The following is a 14,296-nucleotide window of genomic DNA, read 5'->3' as shown; positions in this document are numbered from 1 at the left end:
ACTGTGCCTTCTGTGCACCAACAAGACTGTCCAGTACCTTTAGTTCCTGTCCCAGAAATGTTGCTTGGTGGAGGTACCGAACTGCCTGGATGTTTATGTGACTGTCCAGTGCTAAAGGAGATAGCGGATCCTATCCCTCAGTTTCCCTTAGTCCTACCTCTCCTGTCATGTCATGTTTTGTTCTGTTATCAGGCTCAGGTTCTGCAGGAAAGCAGTTCAGTTTTGCAGCTCAGCAAGGTTATTATAATTATACACAAAATGTCCCAAAATATATTTCTCACGTTCAGGAGTTCGTTCCTGGGTGATCTTCTCCCGCTGGTATTATGTGAGCTTCTTGTGAGCCCGCAGAGTAGAAAGAAACAGGCATGTATGTTAACAGAAGATCAATGTATAAATTATTCCTTTTAAGAAATCAAAATGATTTATCATTTAACAATGGAATTGAATGTTCTGACTGGGGGACATCACAACAGTTGCTTTTATTTTGATAATATCTTTCTATATTGGGATTTCTGGGCTGGATTGATACATATGTAGATGAAAACAAGAATTGTTATTTCTGTTTTCCTCACTTTTCAATATATTTTAACCTCTCTCGATCTCTTCCCTATTTTTTGAGCCAAGAGGAGTGAAACATTTCAGCTTATTAACTTCGACACCTGAGCTACTGCTCCCTGATTTGCCAACAAAAAACAGGTTTACAGCATTACATATCCACTCTGCAGTGTAGCTGTTCAGTCTCTTGAAATGACACATTACAGGGCACTTGCACCTAGTCTCAAGACTGCATTAGAACCACAGACCTTTACAGCACAGTCCATTCAGCCCTTCATGTTTGTGCTATCTTTTTGGTAGGACAATCCAAAAGTAATCCCACTGTATCATAGTCCTATATCTTCTTACCTTCACTTAGTTCTGACTAAGTATATTCCAATCTCAGTGAGACCTATGAACATGCGGCAAATCTAATCCTTCCAGACTCACTCGTTGCAACAAAAAAATGCTTCCAGTCCTTAAGTATAACCTACTTGGATGTAAGGGTGTATTCATTGTGTTTCAAGAAGGGGCTAGCAATTCCACTTCTATATACATGGAAAAAAGTTAAGTTACAAATGCAATATTTTTTTTTGCACTGGAGTGCTGACTTGGGTTGCAATAGAGTGCTACAGTGGAAGTTTGGTAAGTGAGGAAGTTCAGTAAGGAGGGAGCGAGGAGCTCCTTTCATTTCCTACCTGTCCTCAGAGTGAGGGGAGCCCAGAGCTTCCAAAGAGCACAGCTCCCTATGAGAAGACGCGGAGGGCAGAGTTCCGGACCGGTAAGTATAAAAAAACTGAAAGTGACGTCACAGGAAAGCTGTGACCTGATTGGCTGGTAGGGAATTTTTTTTTTTACTGAATTTGAAAATAAAACATTGATAAAAATTGATTAAAACCCTACTTAACGAATTAGTAAGTAGAGTAACTAAACCAAAGGGAGGAGATTACTGTATTTAGTTCTTCTTCTTTGGCCTCCTTATCTTGAGAGACAATGGATTAGCGCCTGGAGGTGGTCAGTTAGCATTTAATATTTATTGTAGGAATCTAGCACGAGGGACCATTTGGTGATAATTTAGTAAGGATTTAATAAGTATTTAAAATAAAAACAAGAAATGCTGGAACCACTCAGCAGGTCTGGCAGCAATGTGAAAAGAGAAGCAGAGTTAACGTTTCGGGTCAGTGACCCTTCTTCGGAACTGTTCGGAAGAAGGGTCACTGACCCGAAACGTTAACTCTGCTTCTCTTTTCACAGATGCTGCCAGACCTGCTGAGTGGTTCCAGCATTTCTTGTTTTTATTTCAGATTTCCAGCAGCTGCAGTATTTTGCTTTTATTTTAATAAGTATTTATTTATCTTAGATTAATTTATTAATTAGTGCTAGAAATGTCAGTTAGAGGGGTGAAGTGCTTCACCTGTGAGATGTGGGAGGTCCATGATGCTTCCAGCGTTCCGGACAACTACATCTGCAGGAAGTGTACCCAGTTGCAGTTCCTCACAGAACGCATGGATCGGTTGGAGCGGCAACTGGATGCACTTAGGAGCATGCAGGTGGCAGAGAGCGTCATAGACAGGAGTTTTAGAGAAGTAGTTACACCCAAGGTGCAGGCAGATAGATGGGTGACCGTGAGAAGGGGCAGGCAGTCAGTTCAGGAATCCCCTGTGGCTATCCCCCTCTCTAACAAGTATACCGTTTTGGATACTGTTGGGGGGGATGGCCTATCAGGGGAAAACAGCAGCAGCCAGAGCAGTGGCACCACGGCTGTCACTTGTTCAACAGGGAGGGACAAAGCACAGAAGAGCAATAGTTATAAGGGACTCTATAGTCAGGGGCACAGATAGGCGCTTCTGTGGACGTGGAAGAGACTCCATGATGGTATGTTGCCTCCCTGGTGCCAGGGTCTAGGATCTCTCTGAATGGACAGGGGGCATTCTGAAGTGGGAGGGTGAACAGCCAGACTTTGTGTTACACATCGGTACCAATGACATAGGCAGGAAGAGTGACGAGGTCCTGCAGGGGGTGTTTAGGGAGTTAGTTAGAAAGTTAAAAGACAGGACCTCTAGGGTTGTAATCGCGGGATTACTCCTTGTGCCACGTGCCAGTGAGGCTAGAAATAGGAAGATAGTACAGCTGAACAGCTGGTGTAGAAGGGAGGGTTTCAGATATCTGGATCATTGGGATCTCTTCAGGGACAGATGGGACCTGTACAAGAAGGGCGGGTTACATCTGAACTGGAAGGGCACATATATCCTGGCTGTGAGGTTTGCTAGCGTCACTCGGGAGGGTTTAAAATAGTGTGGCAGGGGGGTGGGAACCAGAGCAGTAGGACAGCAAGTGAGATAAATGAGGGTGAACTAGAAAATAAGGTCAGTAAAACTAAGAGGAAGAGCAGGCAGGGAGATGTTGCTGAGCACAGCGGGACTGGTGGTCTGAAGTGCGTTTGTTTCAATGCGAGAAGTATAACAGGTAAGGCAGATGAACTTAGAGCTTGGATTAGTACTTGGAACTATGCTGTTGCTATTACAGAGACTTGGTTGAGGGAAGGACAGGATTGGCAGCTAAATGTTCCAGGATTTAGAAACTTCAGGCGGGATAGAGGGGGATGTTAAAGGGGTTGGGGAGTTGCATTTCTTGTTAAGGAGAATATCACAGCTGTACAGCGGGAGGACACCTCGGAGGGGTCGTGCAGTGAGGCAATATGAGTGGAGCTCAGGAATAGGAAGGGTGCAGTCACGATGTTGGGGGTTTACTACAGGCCTCTCAACAGCCAGCGGGAGGTAGAGGAGCAGATATGTAGACAGATTTTGGAAAGATATAAAAGTAACAGGGTTGTAGTGGTGGGTGATTTTAACTTCCCCTATATTGACTGGGACTCACTTAGTGCTAGGGGCTTGGATGGGGCAGAATTTGTAAGGAGCATCCAGGAGGGCTTCTTGAAACAATATGTAGATAGTCCAACTAGGGATGGGGCCGTACTGGACCTGTTATTGGGGAATGAGCCCGGCCATGTGATCGAAATTTCAGTTGGGGAGCATTTCGGGAACAGTGACCATAATTCCATAAGTTTTAAGGTACTTGTGGATAAGGATAAGAGTAGTCCTCGGGTGAAGGTGCTAAATTGGGGGAAGGCTAATTATAACAATATTAGGCAGGAACTGAAGAATTTAGATTGGGGGCGGCTGTTTGAGTCTAAATCAACATCTGACGTGGGAGTCTTTCAAATGTCAGTTCATTAGAATCCAGGACCAGCATGTTCCTGTGAGGAAGAAGGATAAGTTTGGCAAGTGTCGGGAATCTTGGATAACGCGGGATATTGTGAGCCTAGTCAAAAAGAAAAAGGAAGCATTCGTAAGGGCTGGAAGGCTAGGAACAGACGAATCCCTTGAAGAATATAAAGACAGTAGAAAGAAACTTAAGCAAGGAGTCAGGAGGGCTAAAAGGGGTCATGAAAAGTCATTGGCAAACAGGATTAAGGAAAATCCCAAGTCTTTTTATACATATATAAAGAGCAAGAGGTTAACTAGGGAAAGGGTTGGCCCGCTCAAGGACAGAGAAGGGAATCTATGTGTGGGTCCAGAGGAAATGGGCGAGGTACTAAATGAGTACTTTGCATCCGTATTCACCAAAGAGAAGGACTTGGTGGATGATGAGCCTAGGGAAGGGAGTGTAGATAGTCTCAGTCATCTCATTATCAAAAAGGAGGAGGTGTTGGGTGTCTTGCAAAGCATTAAGGTCGATAAGTTCCCAGGGCCTGATGGGATCTACCCTAGAATACTGAGGGAGGCAAGGGAAGAAATTGCTGGGGCCTTGACAGAAATCTTTGCATCCTCATTGGCTAGAAGTGAGGTCCTAGAGGACTGGAGAATAGCCAATGTTGTGCCTTTGTTTAAGAAGGGTGGCAAGGATAATCCAGGAAACTATAGGCCGGTGAGCCTTACATCAGTGGTAGGGAAACTATTAGAGAGGATTCTTCGGGACAGGATTTACTCCCATTTGGAAACAAACGAACTTATTAGCGAGAGGCAGCATGGTTTTGTGAAGGGGAGGTCGTGTCTCACTAATTTGATTGAGTTTTTTGAGGAAGTGACAAAGATGATTGATGAAGGAAGGGCAGTGGATGTTATCTACATGGATTTCAGTAAAGCCTTTGACAAGGTCCCTCATGGCAGACTGGTACAAAAGGTGAAGTCACACGGGATTAGAGGTGAGCTGGCAAGATGGATAGAGAACTGGCTCTGTCATAAAAGACAGAGGGTAGCAGTGGAAGGGTGCTTTTCTGAATGGAGGGATGTGACTAGTGGTGTTCTGCAGGGATCAGTGCTGGGACCTTTGCTGTTTGTAGTATATATAAATGATTTGGAGGAAAATGTAGCTGGTCTGATTAGTATGTTTGCGGACGACACAAAGTTTGGTGGAGTTGCGGAAAGTGATGAGGATTGTCAGAGGATACAGCAGGATATAGATCGGTTGGAGACTTGGGCGGAGAAATGGCAGATGGAGTTTAATCCGGACAAATATGAGGTAATGCATTTTGGAAGGTCTAATGCAGGTGGGAAGTATACAGTAAATGGCAGAACCCTTAGGAGTATTGACAGGCAGAGAGATCTGGGCGTACAGGTCCACAGGTCACTGAAAGTGGCAATGCAGGTGGATAAGGTAGTCAAGAAGGCATACGGCATGCTTGCCTTCATCAGTTGGGGCATAGAGTATAAAAATTGGCAAGTCATGCTGCAGCTGTACAGAACTTTAGTTAGGCCACACTTAGAATATTGTGTGCAATTCTGGTCGCCACACTACCAGAAGGACGTAGAGTCTTTGGAGAGCGTATAGAAGAGGTTTACCAGGATGTTTCCTGGTCTGGAGGGCATTAGCTATGAGGAGAGATTGGATAAACCCGGATTGTTTTCACTGGAACGACAGAGGTGGAGGGGCGACATGATAGAGGTTTACAAAGTTATGAGCGGCATGGACAGAGTGGATAGTCAGAAGTTTTTTCCCAGGGTGGAAGAGTCAGTTACTAGGGGACATAGGTTTAAGGTGAGAGGGGCAAAGTTTAGAGGGGATGTGCGAGGCAAGTTCTTTACACAGGGTGGCGAGTGCCTGGAACTTGCTGCCGGGGGAGGTGGTGGAAGCAGGTACGATAATGACGTTTAAGAGGCATCTTGACACAGACATGAATAGGATAGGAATAGAGGGATACGGTCCCCGGAAGTGCAGAAGGTTTTAGTTTAGGCAGGCATCAAGATCGGCGCAGGCTTGGAGGGCCGAATGACCTGTTCCTGTGTTGTACTGTTCTTTGTTCTTTGTTATGACCACACTCGTTACTACAGCAGAGCCTTATCCTTGATTACAATTGTTATTGAGATATTGCCTTTTATGTATCATATACATAGTAATACATTTCCGTTTTTCTCCTCACAGTTATATCCTTTTTGTCTTCCGCCCCTCTTAGCACTTTGAATTCTGAGATGTTCAAATTGAAGAGTGGGGACAACAGATTAGGGCACAATGAGTGTAAGTACAACTATTTAAAAAAATTCAGGTCGGTAAGTGCTGTTCAATATGTCCCTGAATGGAGAAGAAGAAGTACTTCGGTTTCATCACATCCTGTGGATTTAAACAAAGGTCAGGGTTTCAAAATGGAATCCATGTGCCTGTCCCTTTGAGGATTGTGTTTTGGAACTCCTTGGTGCCACTCATGTGTTATTACACACAGCTTCCTCCAACGTTGTATGTATTACCTATTCTATTCTTATTGCCTGTCTGTGACACCAAATTGGAATCCACAACTGAGTTTATAACACAGGAAGTTGTCTCTGATGTCATAACTGGGAGAAATAGTATTGCAAGCTGGAACCAAAAGGCATGATATCATTTATAATCTTTGGGGGAGGAATCCAAATACTGATGGTCTAGAAAGTTAATCATCCCCAAAGCAGGGTGAGCACTTCATGTGTCTGTTAGTGTGGGACCAGACGAAATTGGTGTGGGGACCTCAAGATAATGATTTCAGTGTGCAGCCAGCACTACCCACACCATTCACTGGCTGCACGCCAATGCTTTAGGGGATAGGAAAGCGCGTGTCTCTGATAATACTTGAAGGAAGCCAGCATCTCTTAAAGGGGAGGTACACTCTGTCTGCAGATAGAGAGAAACATTCCAGATTGGAACAATAAGCTGGAAAAGCTCCAGAAAGGAAAACCGGATTCTCTGCCACGTTGGTGGCCCTGATTCAGACATGGTGGCCAAACCTGTTCACTCCGGGGGCAGAATGCTGTCCAAGTAACACCTTCACCACGAGTGGGATGAGGTCACAGAGGGGGTCAATGCCAGGAGATTAGCTTCCACAACATGACTAAAAAGCCGAAAGAAGTTCACTGAACTCACCGGAGCTGTCAAGGTAAGGATATTGCTCTCTTACTCTTTGCTCACACCTCCAACACTTCACAATATTTTCCCTTGCCATAGTCCTTCACACTCTTGCAATCCTTGCACAACATCACCTCCTTCTCATACTCACACTCACCACTGTTGCAATCCCTCCCTTCACCATACCTCACATCTACACATGTTACATATGAACTAATCAACCATGACAGGCACATTCTGTAAACACTGCACTAGGATATTGTTAAGAATTAACTGTTGGTGAACCTCCTTCCTTCAATGGTTCACAAAGATACGCTTCAAGTAAACACAAGACATTTGATGTTGAAGCATACGGAGCAGACTTTATTCATATACAGCATTAAGTGATCATCCTAACTGTAAACAGAGAGAAAACTTTTCAGTGTCTGTACCTTTCAAGCTCTCCATCGAACTGTTGAAAACCATGTCGCTTTATACATCTTAGTTGGCCTGCATCAAAGGTACATGTCCCAGATAAAACTTTTCAACTTATCTGTTCCCGATGCTTTGAAAACAGTCTATTTGCATAAACAGTCATAGTTATTTCCTTCAAAAATATTTGTCTCAAACAAGATTCCTGACTTCAACAAAAGTGAAGAACTGCAGATGCTGGAAATCGGAAATAAAAACAGAAAATGCTGGAAACACACAGCAGGTCAGGCACCATCTGTGGACACAGATACAAAGTTAATGTTTCAGGTCGATGACCTTTCATCAGAACTTCCCGATTTAACACTTTTCAAATTATTTGAGGAGTTTTATTCACAGCCATTTATTTCCTTGCACTACCATTTCTTGTAGATAATAGACATTAAAAGATGTAAACCATGCTCTCTCCTGTGGCACCCTGCTGCTATCTTGCTAATCTTTGAAAACCTATTGTTCCAGGACACAAGGAAGTTCAATTATTAACCCTTATTTCTCAAGATACTACTCACCCGCATGTTCAGCACATGCCACTGACATACTCCCTTATTTCTTCCAGAGGAGGCAACCTTGGGCTCAATTTTACCATAAGGGAGGAAGTCCTGACGTCGAAGTCCAACTCCGGTCAGTGGCCACACAGGTGGTTGACGGGAGATAATCGCGGATTTTGCTGACAGCATCCAATTAACAGACAGCAGGCATGGGAGCCAGCCAATAACAGGTGGTGGATGGGAGGAAGTCCCAGCAGCTCAAACGCAGGTGCCATATTTAAAAGAAAGGCAGCACTTGTAAGGAAGGCATTACACAAAGGCAACTGGAAGGGAGGCTGTGAAGGAATGGCTGGAGTTAGAGGAAGGGTGGCTCCAAGGTTTAGTAATGTCTCCCTGGAGGTGCTCCTCCAGGTGTCTACAGCACGGAGCGAGGTGCTTTTCCCAGTCAACGGGAGGAGGAGGCCAGCAAGCCTCACCAAGAAGGCATGGCTGCAGGTCGCAGAGGAAGTCAGTAGCCGCAGGTGGTCGCACAAATTTGGGTGCAGTACTGCAAGCGTTTCAATGACCTGGTGCGGTCTGGCAAGGTGAGTGGAATTCATAATTGCAAGTTCGCAGCTGTGCATGGAACAGAAGGCGCCAGTGAAATGTGGGAAGAGGTTGCCCACGCAGGTAGGTGGTGGAGAGGCATTGGGAATCAGGAGGAGAGCTACTTGTCACAGAATACCCAGCGTCTGACCTGTTTTTGTAGCCACATGTGGCTGCTCCCGTTGAGTTTCTGGCCAATGGTGACCCTCAGGATGTTGATGGTGGGGAATTAGATGGTGGTAATGCATTGAATGCCATCGGAGGGTGTATAAATTCTGTCTTGTTGCAGATAGTCATTGCCTGGTGTTTGTAGGGTACAATTGTTATTTGCCACTTATCAGCTATTTATAGCATGCTGCTTTTGCTTTTTGTTGTTCCTCTTTGTGCCACGTGCCAGTGAGGCTAGAAATAGGAAGATAGTGCAGCTAAACACGTGGCTGAGCAGCTGATGTAGAAAGGAGGGTTTCAGATATCTGGACCATTGGGCTCTCTTCAGGGACAAATGGGACCTGTACAAGAAGGACGGGTTGCATCTAAACTGGAAGGGCACTAATATCTTGGCTGCAAGGTTTGCTAGCGTCACTTGGGAGGGTTTAAACTAGTGTGGCAGGGGAGTGGGAACCAGAGCAGTAGGACAGCTAGTGAAGTAAATGAGGAGGACATAGTAAATAAGGCCAGTAGGACTAAGAGGAAGAGCAGGCAGGGAGATGTTGCTGAATACAGCGGGACTGGTGGTCTGAAGTGCATTTGTTTCAATGCGAGTAGTATAACAGGTAAGGCAGATGAACTTAGAGCTTGGATTAGTACTTGGAAATATGATGTTGTTGCTATTACAGAGACTTGGTTGAGAGAAGGGCAGGATTGGCAGCTAAATGTTCCAGGCTTCAGAAGCTTCAGGCGGGATAGAGAGGGATGTAAAAGGGGCGTGGGAGTCGCATTACTGGTTAAGGAGAATATTACAGCTGTACTGCAGGAGGACACCTCAGAGAGGTCATGCAGCGAGGCAATATGGGTGGAGCTCAGGAATAGGAAGGGTGCGGTCACGATGTTGGGGGTTTACTACAGGCCTCCCAACAGCCAGCGGGAGGTAGAGGAGCAGATATGTAGACAGATTTTGGAAAGATGTAAAGGTAACAGGGTTGTAGTGGTGGGTGATTTTAACTTCCCCAATATTGACTGGGACTCACTTAGTGCTAGGGGCTTGGATGGGGCAGAATTTGTGAGGAGCATTCAGGAGGGCTTCTTGAAACAATATGTAGATAGTCCAACTAGGGAGGGAGCCATTCTGGACCTGGTATTGGGGAATGAGCCCGGCCATGTGGTCGGTTTCAGTGGGGGAGCATTTCGGGAGCAGTGACCATAATTCCACAAGTTTTAAGGTACTTGTGGATAAGGATAAGAGTAGGCCTCGGGTGAAGGTGCTAAATTGGGGGAAGGCTAATTATAACAATATTAGGCAGGAACTGAAGAATTTAGATTGGGGGCGGCTGTTTGAGGGTAAATCAACATCTGACATGTGGGAGTCTTTCAAACGTCAGCTAATTAGAATCCAGGACCAGCATGTTCCTGTGAGGAAAACAGACAAGTTTGGCAAGTTTCGGGAAGCTTGGATAACGCGGGATATTGTGAGCCTAGTCAAAAAGAAAAAGGAAGCATTTGTAAGGGCTGGAAGGCTAGGAACAGATGAAGCACTTGAGGAATATAAAGACAGTAGGAAGGAACTTAAGCAAGGAGTTAGGAGGGCTAAAAGGGGTCATGAAAAATCATTGGCAAACAGGATTAAGGAAAATCCCAAGGCTTTTTATATATATATATATATTATATATAAAGAGCAAGAGGATAACCAGGGAAAGGGTTGGCCCACTCAAGGACAGAGATGGGAATCTATGTGTGGAGCCAGAGGAAATGGGTGAGGTGCTAAATGAGTACTTTGCATCAGTATTCACCAAGGAGAAGGATTTGGTGGATGATGAGCCTAGGGAAGGGAGTGCAGATAGTCTCGGTCATCTCATTATCAAAAAGGTGTTGGGTGTCTTGCAAAGCATTAAGGGAGATAAGTCCCCAGGGCCTGATGGGATCTACCCTAGAATACTGAGGGAGGCAAGGGAAGAAATTGCTGGGGCCTTGACAGAAATCTTTGCATCCTCATTTGCTACAGGTGAGGTCCCAGAGGACTGGAGAATAGCCAATGTTGTGCCTTTGTTTAAGAAGGTGGCAAGGATAATCCAGGAAATTATAGGCCGGTGAGCCTTACGTCAGTGGTAGGGAAACTATTAGAGAGGATTCTTCGGGACAGGATTTACTCCCATTTGGAAACAAACGAACTTATTAGCGAGAGACAGCATGGTTTTGTGAAGGGGAGGTCGTGTCTTACTAATTTGATTGAGTTTTTTGAGGAAGTGACGAAGATGATTGATGAAGGAAGGGCAGTGGATGTTATCTATATGGACTTTAGTAAAGCCTTTGACAAGGTCCTGCATGGCAGACTGGTGCAAAAGGTGAAGTCACACGGGATCAGAGGTGAGCTGGCAAGATGGATACAGAACTGGCTCAGTCACAGAAGACAGAGGGTAACAGTGGATGGGTATTTTTCTGAATGGAGGGATGTGACTAGTGGTGTTCCGCAGGGATCAGTGCTGGGACCTTTGCTGTTTGTCGTATATATAAATGATTTGGAGGAAAATGTAGCTGGTCTGATTAGTATGTTTGCGGACGACACAAAGATTGGTGGAGTTGCGGATAATGATGAGGATTGTCAGAGGATACAGCAGGATATAGATCGGTTGGAGACTTGGACGGAGAAATGGCAGATGGAGTTTAATCCGGACAAATGTGAGGTAATGCATTTTGGAAGGTCTAATGCAGGTGGGGGGTATACAGTCAATGGCAGAACCCTTAGGAGTATTGACAGGCACAGAGAGCTGGGCGTACAGGTCCACAGGTCACTGAAAGTGGCAACGCAGGTGGATAAGGTAGTCAAGAAGGCATACGGCATGCTTGCCTTCATCGGTCGGGGCATAGAGTATAAAAATTGGCAAGTCATGTTGCAGCTGTACAGAACCTTAGTTCGGCCACACTTAGAATATTGCGTGCAATTTTGGTCACCACTCTACCAGAAGGACGTGGAGGCTTTGCAGAGGGTACAGAGGAGGTTTACCAGGATGTTGCCTGATCTGGAGGGCATTAGCTATGAGGAGAGGTTGGAAAAACTCGGATTGTTTTCACTGGAACGACGGAGGTGGAGGGGCAACATGATAGAGGTTTACAAAGTTATGAGCGGCATGGACAGAGTGGATAGTCAGAAGCTTTTTCCCAGGGTGGAAGAGTCAGTTACTAGGGGACATAGGTTTAAGGTGCGAGGGGCAAAGTTTAGAGGGGATGTGCGAGGCAAGTTTTTTTACACAGTGGGTGGTGAGTGCCTGGAACTTGCTGCCAGGGGAGGTGGTGGAAGCAGATACGAGAGCGACGTTTAAGAGACATCTTGACAAATATATGAATAGGAAGGGAATAGAGGGATGTGGGCCCCGGAAGTGCAGAAGGTGTTAGTTTAGGCAGGCATCAAGATCGGCGCAGGCTTGGAGGGCCGAATGACCTGTTCCTGTGCTGTACTGTTCTTTGTTCTTTGTTCTGTGCTGCAGCTTTGCCAAGTTGCCACTTAATTTTTTGGTGTGCTTGGTGCAGATGGGTGAGGCAGTGGCATTGTGGTATTGTCAGTGGACTAGTAACCCAGAGACCCTGGGGACATGGGTTCGAATCCCACCACGGCAGAAGGTGGAATTTGAATTCAATAAATAAATCTGGAATTAAAAGCTAGTCTAATGATGGCCATGAAACCATTGTCGGTTGTTGTAAAAACCCATCTGGTTCATTCATGTCCTTTAGGGAAGTGACTCCAGTCCCACAGCAATGTGCTTGACTCTTAAATGCCCTCTGAAATGGTATAGACAGAATGGCATAGCAAGCCACTCAGTTGTATCAAACCGCTATGAAGTCAATAAGGAATAAAACCGGGCGGAACACCAGGCATCAACCAAGGCACAGGAAGGGATCATGGAAAAGCCAGCCCTGTCTAACTTGTCAAGTCCTCCTTACTAACATCTGTGGGCTTGTGCCAAAATTGGGAGAGCTGTCCCACAGACTAGGCAAGCAACAGCATTCTGTGATGCTGGCGACTTCAGGAGGAGGCCGACATGGATCATCCACTTGGCACTTCTGGCTGAAGATTTTTGCAAATGCTTCAACCTTATCTTTTGCACTGATATGTTGGGCTCCCCCATTATTGAGGATGGGGATATTTGTGGAGCCACCTCCTCCAGTTAGTTGTTTAATTGTCCACCACCATTCACAACTGGATGTGGCAGGACTGCAGAGCTTAGATCTGATCCGTTGGTTATGGGATCACTTAGCATGCTGCTTCCCCTGTTTGGCACGCAAGTAGCCCTGGGTTGTAGCTTCACCAGGTTGACACCTCATTTTGAGGTATAGCTGGTGCTGCTCCTGGCATGCCAGCTGAAGGCACTGGATATTGCAAAGGCTATGGGCCCTGACAATATTCTGGCAATAGTACTGAAGACCTGTGCTCCAAAACTTGCCGCACCCCTAGGCAAGCTGTTCCAGTACAGCTACAACACTGGCATCTACCCGGCAATGTGGAAAATTGCCCAGGTATGTCCTGTACTCATGGAATCATACCTTGCAGACAATGTCCCAGACATCACCACCCTGGGTACGTCCTATCCTAGCGGCAGGACAGACTTATCAGAGATGGCAGCGCAGTGGTATGGAGTCGGGAGGGAGTTACCCTGGGAGTCCTCAACATTGAAGTCTCATGGCATCAGGTCAACCACCTGCTAATTAGCATCTACTGCCGCCCCCACCCCCCCAACTGATGAATCGGTACTCGTCCACGTTGAACACCACTTGGAGGAAGCACTGAGGGTGGCAAGGGCGCAGAATATACTCTGGATGCGGGACTTCAAGAGTGGCTCGGTAGCACCATTGTTGACCGAGCTGGCTGAGTCCTATAGAACATAGCTGCTCGACTGGGTCTGCAGCAGGTGGTGAGGGAACCAACAAGAGGGAAAAATACATTTGACCTCGTCCTCACCAATCTGCCTACCACAGATAGGAGTGACCACCGCATAGTCCTTGTGGAGACAAAGTCCCGTCTTCACATTGAGGATGCTCTCCATCGTGTTGTGTGGCACTAGTACCATGCTAAATGGGATAGATTCAGAACAGATCCAGCAATGCAAAACTGGGCATCCATGAGGTGCTGTGGGCCATCAGCAGCAGCAGAATTGTACTCAACCACAATCTGTAACCTCCACTCTACCATTACCATCAAGTCAGGGGACTGACTCCGGTTCAATGAAGAGTGCAGGAGGGCATGCCAGGAGCAGCACCAGCTATACCTCAAAATGAGGTGTCAACCTGGTGAAGCTACAACCCAGGGCTACTTGCGTGCCAAACAGGGGAAGCAGCATGCTAAGTGATCCCATAACCAACGGATCAGATCTAAGCTCTGCAGTCCTGCCACATCCAGTTGTGAATGGTGGTGGACAATTAAACAACTAACAGGAGGAGGTGGCTCCACAAATATCCCCATCCTCAATAATGGGGGAGCCCAACATATCAGTGCAAAAGATAAGGTTGAAGCATTTGCAAAAATCTTCAGCCAGAAGTGCCAAGTGGATGATCCATGTCGGCCTCCTCCTGAAGTCGCCAGCATCACAGATGCCAATCTTCAGCCAATTCGATTCACTCTGAGATATCAAGAAACGGCTGAAGGCACTGGATATTGCAAAAGCTATGGGCCCTGACAATATTCTGGCAGTAGTACTGAAGACCTG

Source organism: Heterodontus francisci, chromosome 2 (assembly GCF_036365525.1).
Source record: "Heterodontus francisci isolate sHetFra1 chromosome 2, sHetFra1.hap1, whole genome shotgun sequence".
Lineage (NCBI taxonomy): Eukaryota > Metazoa > Chordata > Chondrichthyes > Heterodontiformes > Heterodontidae > Heterodontus > Heterodontus francisci.
The sequence above is the reverse complement of the archived record's forward strand: the minus strand, read 5'-3'. Positions refer to the sequence as shown.